The following is a 12,487-nucleotide window of genomic DNA, read 5'->3' as shown; positions in this document are numbered from 1 at the left end:
GGTAATATCATATAAGTCTTCAAACCTAGAGATATGATTTGTTACTTACGAGTTGGTTATGCATTGATTGTACGAAAACGCATTGTTAACTCGATGTTATAAAACGTGCCTTTGTGTATAATTCAATGAGTGGTAGAACAAACATATGAGTCGAAGTTTATCTGTTCCTTCTAGGATTAGAAGCAATATCTGGGCCCCTCGATGATTTTGTTTTGACCTATGTACCGGGCCCGGTTTGAACTAAATTGATTGTTCAGTTAAGTTCTATGTCACACAAATCGGAAATCGGGAAACAAATGTTGGACAATCAGTAAGACCATGTTCCATGTATTTGTCCGGCTCATATCTAGAACAGAGGATTATATGATCACTTATCTTAAATGGCACGTTCTAGTTCAACAGAGTTTAAAGAGTTACGATTGTTGATCGGTTCCTGAAGTCATACTTGCAACTATAGTTATTAGACTTATCCAAGTGGGAGACTGTTGGATATAGTGTCTAAGTCCATAACTATATTTGGTATGTACTTGACCCGACCCGGCATGGTCCATTAGGGTTGCACTTCACCCGAACAATTTATGGATAATCTTTTGAGAATAGTACAAGTTATGATTTATTAATATATTATAAGTTCTAATATATTAATTTAAGGTCATATTATTTAATTAGTATTGATCTATAATTAATCTAGGATTAATTTAGAGATCAAAGATATTACTAATTAAATACGGGCTTCTATATTTATATAGTGTGGGCTAATGCTTATTTGGAATGGGCTAGGCTTGCATGGAAAGTCCATGGATACTCCACGGAGCTTTAACCCATGGATCTCATGGAAATGAAGAGACATGGGTATTAGGTTTTACATGGATGTAACCCTAATCCACCACACTATATAAAGGAGGCTTTGGTTCTTGAAATAAAACTAGTTGACACTAGTTGAAGTGAGAAAAGCAAGAGGGCCGATTTCAAGATAGTAGTGACTATTCTATCAAAGTTCCAAGTTTGTGGTGATTTGTGATTTCCATTTGAGGCATTCACACTATTGGTGCTAGGCTCTAAAACTCCAAGGAATCAACTACAACTACACGGTAAGTATTTCTACTAGCTTTATTTGATTCAAGTTCCCCATGCCATGCTAGTTAGGATATGAACCTTGGAAAAATAATTATTTGCATGTATCTTAGACAAACATAGATCCAAGGTTTATTAGGTTTGCATGTACACTTAGGAAGCATTTGAATGCTCAAAACCCATCAATTTTATGCGTGGAAATGAGTATAAAGTATACAATTTGGTTAAGTCTTTGTATTGGCTAAAACAAACACCTAAGCAATGGCATCAAGATTTTGATAGTGTTATCTTGATTAATGGTTTTGAATTTAATGAATCAGATAAGTCTGTATATAGTAAATTTGATGTTTCTAGTAAAGAAGTGATCATATTTTTATATGTGGATGATATGTTGATCTTTGGTACTAATCAAAGTCAGGTTGATATGAATAAAGATTTCCTTTCATCTCAATTCTCCATGAATGATATGCGGGAGGCTGAAGTGATTCTTGGAATAAGAATCACACATGAACATTAAAGAATTTCTTTTACTCAGACTTATTACATTGACAAGTACTTAATAAATTCAATTGTTTTGGTTGTTCTCCATTTAGTACTCATTTGATCCTAGTATAATGCTTATGCTTAATACTAGTCAAGAGGTTCACAACTTGAATATTTTAAAGTGATAGGTTGCTTAATGTATGGCATAACTAACACAAGGCTTGATATTGCTTTTGTTCTTGGAAATATAAGTCAGCTTATTAGAAATCCTAGTACTCATCATTGGCAAGAAATAAGGTGGATGTTGAATATATGAAGAAAGCCATGGATTATGGTTTGTATTATGTAGGGTTTCCATCTATGATAAAAGGGTATACCAATGCTAGTTGGATTATAAACATTGAGCCCAAATCTTCTACAAGTGTGAAGTGTTTCCACTTTAGAAAGCTTGGGCTAGGATTTTATGAACTCATGAATGGATATGACGTATGGTTGTAATAGTTTCAAGTTCAAACATTAGAATTTGTTTAAAACTTGTGTGTATAATATCCTCAGTTACTAAAATGAGTTGATCGGTTCAATCCTTAGGATAGTCAGATTCTTGGGTATTTGAAATGTGTGTTATACTAATGTGAAAATTAAATCTTCCAAATTTTTTCATTTAAGCATGAGTTTGGTTTTGTGTTTACTATTTTAGTTAATTAAGAATTACACTAAAATGGGGGAGGAATGTTGGTAATTTTAGTGTTATCAACATATTTTAGTGTAACTATTATTATTGTCTAGACATGTTGAGTTCAGTTTACAATCCAAGAATGGAGGTGCAGGGAGAACACTCGGAGTGTTAATTGTAAACTCGGGCATAAGGGGGTCTGGGGACAGTGCCCATTGCAGTGTCCAAGGGGCAACACCACAAAACCTAAGCATATTTATATATTTATAAAGAGTCTGGACATGCATTTTCCTGCCAAAACCTACTGATGACATCATGATGTTGTAGGCATCAACTATGTGCATTAACTACCCTCTTTTGTTGCCATTTTGGGGTAACCAACATATAACTAGTTTTCCTTCCTTGTTTAAATTCAAAGAAAAACTTCCAGAAAGAGGTTGATTACTCACATATACAAAATTGATCATTACCAATTCTATGTCCCTCAAGAACACAATAACATCACAAGGTATTATGTGTTTAATGATATAGATTGGGCCTGTAATCCTAATCTGATTTCTTGGATTATACCATTTCTGAATTCATGTAATCTAGGATATAAGGGACGAATTACAAATTTCATAAAGTGATACACTCATGATCAAAGTAACATCAGAACATTATTGTTTTTTCGAAAAACCTTATATCTAACTGAACCTTTGTCGATGGCTTTTGTTTATGTATTCTCTCTTTCTCTTTACCTTTTACCATCTTTTCTCTTTTCTCTTTACCACATACAACATACATTAATACAAATTTTTCATAGGCAAAGTATTGGAATCTTAAATGAAGTCTTGGTACCATGTGGTGCCAATGGAACAACAATGTGCAACCTTAGAGATGATATTTACATAGTTTTTTTTATATAAATCTAATGGAAATCATATGTGGAAAAATAATAAGCTATTAAACATTGTTAATGCTATTATAGTAAGCTTGCAAGAATATAAAAAAAGAGAAATTATTTGGGTTTTGCAACCAACTAATATAAGTTTACTTATAATTTATACTTTTTTATTACACATTAAAAGACATGATTGTGAGATGGTCTAATAAAAAAAATTGCATCCTCCTTAAACACCTATGATCAAGATAGTCCTTAATTACAGACATGAAGTACCACCCAATGAAGTCGTTATCTAACTATTTTCCAACCTTGAGGAGTATTTATAACGGTCAATCTTCCCTGAAATGGCATAAACGACGATACATGACACATAAAAGTTGTCAGATGATTCTGTTAGGTTTCCTATGCATCAAATACACTCAAATGAGGTAGCAGAAAAATGAAAGATATACGAAAGTGTACATGAAACCTAGGATCTAAGTTTCATATTTATTACAGCTTGTAACATCTATTTTTTAGGTATTGCTCTTGGAATTGAACATTTCTAATTTTAAAGGTTTTAGAGAATTTTGGTTGACCACGACCTGGTGACAGAGCTCACCATGGCACGGTTCCATCATCTGAATGTAGTATGCATATACAATGACCATATTGTGGTCATGTATTGGCCACGGCATGGTGATGGATGGGTGCAAAAACCCTAAATCTTGGTCCTTGGGCCTTATTTGTAGGATGTGATGGCTATCGTTTGGTTCATCCTCAACCTCCAATACCTCTAAGTGTAGAGAATCAAAACCTAGCCTCCTTATCATTATTTTGAGTTCATTGATGATGGTTTTGGGTATTTGAAGGATTAAGGATACCCTTGTTGAGAAAAGGATCAACTAGCAAACTCATCTCCATCTTCTTGTGCTTTTTGACTTTTGTAAGTCTCCAAGTTCACACATTCTTGGTTCCTGTATTGTATATCTAGGATATGATCGTATTACTTCATGTGTTCATATGAATAGTTGGTTTTAATAAATTTGGCAACTTTATCATTCCTTAGGGGTCCCAAGGACAATATATATCTCAAATCTGATATTCTAATTTACATCGAAGTCATGCATGGAGTTTCGACCCTATTTGTCACTATTTTGACCTAGTTTGAGATGATACAGGCATTGGACATGCATATATTTAAAGCACATATTTTTATAAAGCATTTGGGTGCTAGGAAGCTTTGTCGAAAGTAGGAGTGTGGGGCATAGGGGATGAAGAGCTTAATCCATTCAACTATTTTGACTTAGTTCCCACGGTGTGGCATAATGTTCACCACTACATGGTAGGAAGTTCCTTTGTGATTGAATTGTCATGTGGCTGCCATGGCACAGTTAGTGATTGGCTAAAGTGTGGTGGTTGAATGTTGACTGTTAACCATTGACTTTTCACCTGTTTGACTTTCGGTCAAACTTGGGCAAAATTGAGTATATGGATAAGGACTAGTTCCACTTTGGTTCTGGGTAACTCATGTTAGTTGTTCTATTGTTAAGTTTGGTTGTTGATCTTCTGTTGGTTAGCCCAGATGAGTTTTCTAACTATACTTTGCACTACAACATATATATATATATATATATATATATATCATTAGTGTGTTACGATGTTGATATACTTTAGTGGTCTGTTAGGTAGGTAGATTTCTTATGATTACCTATGCTTGCTTCTTACTGTTAAGTGCATATGTTGACATATTGTGGTTGGGTAGAGGTGGTCCAGCTATGTGCTAAAGGCCAAGAGGGCTCAAGCGGTGCAGTTGACATGTAGGCCCAAGGTGAGTGGTTGAGCTTAATGTCGTAGGCTCTAGAGAGCGGTCCAACCTTGTGTTGTAAGCTCTAATAGTGGTCCAGCCTTCAACTGTAGGCCTAGTGTGCATGTATTCTGTGTGTGTTGTTGTGTTGGATATTTTAGTGAACTCACTAAGCTTTGGCTTACAATTATGGATTAAATATTTTCAGTTACTTATCGAGTCATGGGGATGCAAAGGCGTGACTGTACACACACATCAATAGTTTTATCATTCGAGATTCCACGTTGTTTTCCCTTATAACTCTAATTTCGAATTACATTTATTGAACAAATGGTTTTACATTTTTTATATCCTTATAAAAATGGGTGTTTATGGTATTTTAGAAATGAAAATTTTATTATGAAATTTGTGACGTTACAAGGAAGGATGCTATTCGGGTCGGAACCGGACCGAACTTACCCGAACCCGAATAACCTGAAAACTAAATAAGGGTAAATGCATGAAACGAAAACCGGACCAAATGGCCAATATGTGTTTGGTTCGGTTCAGGTATTAATGGATTTGGTTGGGTTATTACCCGAATAATATGTACAAGATGATTAACGACCTAATATAACCGAAAAGAACCGAATAAACCGTATAAGGATTCTATAACCCAAAAAACATTTACAATACGATTATAAAAATTGTATATTTAATGACTTTTGTAGGTTATGATTGTAAGGTTTTATACAAACAATCCTATGTGTGCATGCAACCCTAGTTAGATCTATGTTTTCACTATGAGACATACAACTTTATGAACACAAAATAAAACCCTGGCATGCTTCTATAATTTTCGAAAATCACATAGAAGTGTAGTAAACATACCTTTGTTGTTATATAGCAATAACAACTAGTTTCCTTGATCTCTTGAACTCTCTTGAACTCTTGAAAGCAAGCACCACAATTGTAGTGCCTCTAATGGCTCACAAACACCTTGAAGCAAGAAGGCAACTAAGAGAGAGAAGGGAATGATGCTAATTTCGGCCCTAGGGTTTCCTTGGAATCAAGTGGCCTTAAATTGAAGCATAGGGCATGTATTTATACTATAGGGTGCTAGGGTTTTAGTCAAAACCCTAATGGACAACTTAGCCACCAAGCAGCCCAAGGAACCTTATGGAATGAGGCCTTGGATGAAAATATGATGATCCTTCATCATAATTTCGTTCCCCCTTAGTCCATTAGGTTTCCTAGCCCAAAACTCAACTATCACACATTTGACAGTTTATACCCTTTTATTTAATTAATCTCTTTTAGTCACCAAATTAATTCCTAATTAATTTATGACTAATACTAATTAAATAAATATGATTTCTCCTTTAATATATTATTCTTATAATATATTAATAAATCATAATATCTCCTCTCTCTTATCAAATTACCTTGTCAAGTTGCTTTGGTGAAGGCAACCCAAAAGGACCATGCACACTCGGGTCAAGTATATACCAAATATGGTTACTGACTTAGACACTAATCCAACAGTCTCCCACTTGGATAAGTCTAGTAACTATATCTCACGTATAACTTCCGTACCCGATAGAAATCGTAGCTTTCAATAGCCGCTGTCAACTCTGACCAATAATGTGTCCTTTAGATAAGGGATCGTATAATCCTCTGTTCTAGATATCATGCTAACAATACTTATTGTCTAGCATTCTATTTCTTGATTTCTGATTTGTTCGACATAGAACTCAGTTGAACACATCAACTTTATCCTGACCGGGCCCGGCACATAAGTCAAACCAAATCATCAAGTGGCCGAGATAACGCTTTTATCCTCACAGAATAAAAGGAACAGAAAACGTTGACTAATATGCCTTTATCATTTACTAGTTAAACCACACACAATAATACGTTTTATAACATCAAGTTACTGATGCGTTTTCGCATTATCAATGTATAATCAACTAATAAACAATAACCATATCTCTAGGTTTAAAGATTATATGATATTATCATCTTGCGATCACTTGTGATAACATTCATGAAGTAATACCAGCAAGTGTGGGTCTATTTCAATGCTCAATACAGATTTCATAAGCACTCATAAACTTTGCAGCAAACCTTTGCTATGTCTAAAACTTTTCAGACAATCTACAAACAAATTTATGACAATCTTCCTTCATATCTACTTCCAACATATGAGCGATTGTGAACTGTTCGAATAATCTTATTATTCAGGAAGTCAAAACATGCAAAATTGACACAATAGATAAATAATCAACACAAGATAGAAACTTTCTTATAAATAACACACCTTTATTTAATCATCATTTGTTGAATATGACATTATCTATTACAAGTTTTCTACCTATCTAATCTAAACTAATATCGTCCTTCAGCCCTACGCTCCTAGCGTGCTGCAAATGCTTGACCCTACTCAGTCCCTTTGTAAGGGGATATGCTGGGTTATCTTCTGACGATACCCTCTTCACAACGAGGAGTCCCTCTTCTACCCGATGTCTAATAAAGTGGTATTTCCTGTCGATATGTCGAGATCTGCCCTGATCCCTTGGTTCCTTGGTTAAGGCAACCGCTCCTTCATTATCACAGAAAATTTCCACGGGCTCTTTTATGGATGGCACAACTCCAAGGTCTCCAACGAAGTTCTTCAACCATATAGCCTCCTTTGACGCTTCGCTCGCCGCAATATACTCTGATTCGCACGTTGAATCAGCTACGGTCTCTTGCTTGGAACTTTTCCAAGTCACTGCTCCTCCATTTAGGGTAAAGAAACAGCCTGACTGTGATCGGAAGTTATCCCGATCCGTCTGAAAACTAGCATCACTGTACCCTCGTACCCTTAAGTCATCACTCCCACCGAGGACTAGAAACCATCCCTTGGTCCTCCGAAGGTACTTAAGAATATTCTTAACCGCAATCCAATGTGCCCTACCAGGATTCCCTTGATATCTGCTGACCATGCTTAAAGCGAAGGCCACATCAGGGCGAGTACAAGTCATAGCGTACATGATAGAGCCTACTGCGGAAGCGTAAGGTACTCGGCTCATATCAGCTATCTCTGTCTCTGTACTCGGGCTCTGAGTCTTACTCAGCTTGGTATTGCTTTGGATTGGCAACTCCCCTTTCTTGGAATTTTCCATACTAAAACGCTTTAGTACCTTTTCCAAGTATGTATCCTGACTGAGTCCTATCAGTCTCTTTTCCCTGTTTCTTACTATTCTTATTCCCAGAATATAAGCGGCTTCTTCGAGGTCCTTCATAGTGAAGCATTTCCCAAGCCAGGACTTGACTTCCTGCAAGGTTGGGACATCGTTTCCTATGAGTAGTATGTCGTCGACATACAATACGAGGAAGCTTACTATACTCCCACTGGCTTTGACATACACACAAGATTCATCTTCGCTTCGCAGAAAGCCAAACTCTTTAACCTTCTCGTCAAAACAAAGATTCCATCTGCGAGATGCTTGTTTCAATCCATAAATAGATTTCTCAAGCTTGCATACTCTATTCGGATGCTTCACATTGACAAAACCTTTTGGCTGATTCATATAGACATCCTCAGCCAACTTTCCATTAAGGAAAGCGGTTTTCACGTCCATCTGCCATATTTCATAATCATGAAACGCAGCTATGGCAAGCATCACCCTAATAGACTTTATTTTCGCAACTGGTGAGAAGGTCTCATCATAGTCAACTCCGGGAGTTTGAGTAAAGCCCTTCGCAACCAATCGCGCTTTATAAGTATGCACTTTCCCATCCATGTCCGTCTTCTTCTTGAAGATCCACTTGCACCCGACTGTCTTACGACCCGGTACATTATCAACCAAATTCCAAACTTGGTTGTCGTACATGGACTGAATCTCGCTGTCCATAGCCTCTTTCCATTTTGCAGACTCCGGGCCTGCCATGGCTTCCTTATAGCTGCTAGGTTCATCCAAATTTACTAGTGTACTATCACTAATAAATGTATCCCCTTCAGTAGTAATATGAAAACCATAAAACTGGGGTGGAACGCTAGCCCTAGTGGAACGTCGAAGAGGTAGGGACTCGTCAATAGGTTCAACAGGAGTTTCCTCCTCAAGTTGAGTGCCAGTGTCCGAGGTTCCTTCATCGCTTTGATCTTGAATTTCTTCAAGTTCAATTTGCCTCCCACTGTCTTCTTGGCTTATTAATTCCCTTTCTCGGAAAACCCCTCTTCTAGCAACGAAGACAACATTGTCACTCGGTCTATAGAAAAGGTAGCCAAAAGACTTCTGCGGATAGCCGATGAAATAACACTTCTCACTGCGAGGTTCTAGTTTGTCGTGAGTCTCTCGTCTTACGAAAGCCTCACAACCCCAAACCTTGATATGTGCCAACGAGGGAGCCTTCCCTGTCCACATCTCGTGAGGAGTCTTGGAAACCTTCTTAGTGGGAACTAAGTTAAGTATATGGGCGGCAGTCTCTAAGGCATACCCCCAGAAAGCTATTGGTAGCGAAGTTCGACTCATCATAGAACGAACCATGTCCAATAAGGTCCGATTACGTCTCTCAGCCACACCATTCAATTGTGGCGTTCTCGGAGGCGTCAATTGCGAAACGATTCCACATTCTTTTAGATAGTCGTGAAACTCAAGACTCAGGTACTCTCCTCCTCGGTCTGACCGAAGCATCTTGATTTTCCTGCCCATCTGATTCTCCACTTCATTCTTAAACTCTTTGAACTTTTCAAAGGTTTCCGACTTTTGCTTGATCAAGTAGATATATCCATATCTGCTATAATCATCTGTAAAAGTCACGTAGAAGCGGCAAGCATCCCTTGTGGTGGATCTAAAGGGCCCACACACATCGGTGTGTATGAGATCCAATAAACCCTCACCCCTTTCACAAGTGCCAGTAAAGGGTGACTTGGTCATCTTCCCAAGTAAACAAGACTCACACGTGTCATCGTCCCTAAGGTCGAATGACTCCAACACTCCATCCTTTTGGAGTTGGGCTATGCGTTTCTTGTTGACATGGCCAAGACGACAATGCCACAAGCATGCTTTGTCTAGACTAGTAGACGAATCAATATTCAAAACATTATTTCCAAAATTATCAACAATCATCACTGATTCATAAATCCCATTACAAGGTAATGCATTGAAATAAAAGACACCATTCAAATAAACATTAATAGAACCATTACTATTATCAAAAGAATATCTGAAACCTTGTCTAAACAACCCATGAAAAGAAATAATGTTTCTTGCCATATCTGGCGAATAACAGCAATTCTCTAAATCTATTCCTAACCCATTACTTAACACTAAAGAATAAACACCGACTTTGGTCACAGGCGACGATCTTCTGTTTCCCATAATCAGGTTCATCTTCCCATGCTCCATCTCCCTACTTCTTTTTAGGCCCTGCAAATCAGAACAAATGTGGTAACCACATCCTGTATCAAGAACCCATGAAGTAGCAAATGATGAGTTATTAGATTTAATAGAATACATACCTGCAAATGTGGGCTTGATCTTCCCATCTCTTATGTCCTGCAGATATTGTGGGCAGCTTCGCTTCCAGTGGCCCTTTTGGTGGCAATAGAAGCACTCTGCTTCTTTAGGATCGGAAGAGGGTTTAACGGAGCCAGCTTTGGTCCCACTTGAGGATGAACCATCACGGGGTTTCCCCTTATGGTGGCTCTTACATGGGGCCTTCCTCTTTTTACCCTTTCCTTGACCTATCGCCATCACAGGAGCGGCCACAGCAGGTGACGGTGCAACGGATTTGTCTTTGAGGTTGCTCTCAGCAGTCCTCAAGAGTCCTTGGAGCTTGCTCAAGGAGACCTCCTCTTTGTTCATATGGTAGGTCATCCTAAACTGATTGTAGCAGGAGGGCAAGAAGTGGAGGATTATGTCAATAGCCAAATCCTCATCAAACTTAACATTAAGTTTGAGAAGACGATCAACATACCTCTGCATTTTCTGCAAATGAGAGGTTAGGGATTCTCCACTCCCCATCTTAGCGGTGATCATGTTAGTAATGATCTCATAGCGCTCTTGCCTCGCGCTCTGGTGATACCTGTCCAGCAAATCCTGATGCATTTCATATGGATACATGTCCTCATAGGACTTTTGGAGTTCGAGGTTCATGGTGGCCAGCATGATGCAATGAACTTTCGTGGCATCACGCTCGTGGGCCTCAAAGGCGGCCAGTTCCTCAGGAGTAGCAACATCTGGGATGATCTTCTCAAGCTTTTCATCGAGGACATATTCTTTGTCCTCGTAGCGTGTGATCATGCGAATGTATCTCATCCACTCGTTGAAGTTTGAACCATCAAATGTCACTTTCTGACACAAGTTCATCAATGAGAATGACCCAGAAGCGTTGTTGTTGTTGTTGTTGTTAGCAGACATCTGAAAAAGAAAGGGACAAAGCTTGATTTGAAATGAATCCCTAATTAAACACCCAAATGAGAAATTAGGGCTAGGATCCAACAACATTATTTACAACTTAGAAAGGGATGCCGTACTCTAAAAGTAAATAACTTGAAGGTAAGTGAATGACGATTCACTAATTCTCACCATGAAAAACGAAAAAGCAATTTAGGTTTTAAATGTATTGAAAACTCCTAGATCTTTGAGATTCATTGAACTTTTCAATGGCATGTTTAAATCTCGATATGCATTTCACATTTGCGACTGGGATGCCGAGGATCGCAAACAAATTTGTGAATAACCATGCGAATTAACGTGGTGCACTCAACGTCACTATCACCTAATCAATGTGTCGGTAAACCACACACGCTCCATTGATCTATGACAAACATCGAGTCACCCTTCGCTACCTATGTCATCCCCAAATTGATGTGCCGGTTAACCACACGCGCTCCATCAACGTTTGACAAGGGTACGAAGTGTAATTCCATGGATTAGCATCATTTTCACATTTTACCCTAAAGTAACTAAGAGTGGGAATTTGTAAAACAATGTAGTTACTTTAATATTTCCATTATACTTTTAATGAGGAATTAAGTGCCCTATCCTATCCGTTCGGCTAACGACCCTCCACCAGTCAAGCAAGCGGTAGATGTGAGTGTACATCCATTAAGCGCCATTTTATAGGCAGCAACCTTATACCCACCTTATAGACCGGCTTCGTGAATGAGGCCTACTAGCGATAAGACTAGCTTATTCTTATACATATATAATAATTAATCTTATAATATGATAATTGTATAAGGGTGTATTTTAAAGCATTTCAAAATACTAGTATCTTAATGTGTATTTAAAATTTTCGGATATTAAGGCTATTTAATTTAAAAAATTTTAAACACCAAGAAAACTTTGATTTAATAATTATCAAAATTAAACAATTAATTTGAACTATTAAATCTTTAAGGTTTATCATAAAATTAAATTATTAATTTAATTAATCCTTTTATCCCCTAGATTTTTAAATATATGGAAAGGATAATACAAGATCTTCAATTATCTAGTTTAAACAATTAAATGGATAATCATAAAGATAGCAATATCCAAATCCCTAAAATCTTGGGATCTTATCTAGGGGGGCAAGGGATTTTCGAAATCCTTAGGGTTTCTTAACCCTAATT

This window comes from Lactuca sativa, chromosome 4 (genome assembly GCF_002870075.4).
Source record: "Lactuca sativa cultivar Salinas chromosome 4, Lsat_Salinas_v11, whole genome shotgun sequence".
Classification (NCBI taxonomy): domain Eukaryota; kingdom Viridiplantae; phylum Streptophyta; class Magnoliopsida; order Asterales; family Asteraceae; genus Lactuca; species Lactuca sativa.
This window is presented reverse-complemented; position numbering follows the sequence as displayed.